Source organism: Petaurus breviceps, unplaced genomic scaffold (genome assembly GCF_028583685.1).
Source record: "Petaurus breviceps papuanus isolate PSGF00001 unplaced genomic scaffold, PetGlider_PUasm1.0 577, whole genome shotgun sequence".
Classification (NCBI taxonomy): Eukaryota; Metazoa; Chordata; class Mammalia; order Diprotodontia; family Petauridae; genus Petaurus; species Petaurus breviceps.
This window is the reverse complement of record NW_027186389.1, coordinates 961,726-962,640: the sequence shown is the minus strand read 5'-3', so window position 1 is coordinate 962,640 and position 915 is coordinate 961,726.

Below are 915 nucleotides of genomic sequence, written 5' to 3'. Positions count from 1 at the left end.
GGGGACCCTCCTTTGGGGGGTCCTCCACACCCAAACCCTCAGGACTAGCTGTTCATTCAACACCCTGCCATGTTCTGGGCTCCTGGTCTCTCCAGGCCAGTGACATCTCAACTTCTCTGCAAGGCAGGCCTTCTCTCTTATCATTCCTATGCAGCAATCACCTCCTGCACATAGGTCAATGAACTGGCCCCTCCATGCCTTTTGGTGCCCCCATCGTATCACACTCCCTGGTGCCCCCATCAGTGTCACACTCCCTGGTGCCCCCACCCGTATCACACTCCCCGGTGCCCCCACCCATATCACACTCCCCGGTGCCCCCATCATTGTCACACTCCCCGGTGCCCCCATCAGTATCACACTCCCCGATGCCCCCATCAGTTTCACACTACCCGGTGCCCCCACCCATATCACACTGCCCGGTGCCCCCACCTATATCACACTCCCTGGTGCCATCAGTGTCACATTCCCTGGTGACCCCATCAGTGTCACACTCCCTGGTGCCCCCACCTGTATCACACTCCCTGGTGCCCCCATCAGTGTCACACTCCCTGGTGCCCCCATCCGTGTCAAACTCCCTAGGGACCCCCATCCATGTCACACTCCATAGTGTCCCCATCAGTGTCACACTCCCCGGTGCCCCCACCCGTATCACACTCCCCGGTGCCCCCACCCATATCACACTCCCCGGTGCCCCCATCAGTGTCACACTCCCTGGTGCCCCCATCAGTGTCACACTCCCTGGTGCCCCTACCCATATCACACTCCCTGGTGCCCCCACCCATATCACACTCCCTGGTGCCCCATCAGTGTCACACTCCCTGGTGCCCCCATCCGTGTCAAACTCCCTAGGGACCCCCATCCGTGTCACACTCCATAGTGTCCCCATCAGTGTCACACTCCCCGGTGCCCCCACCC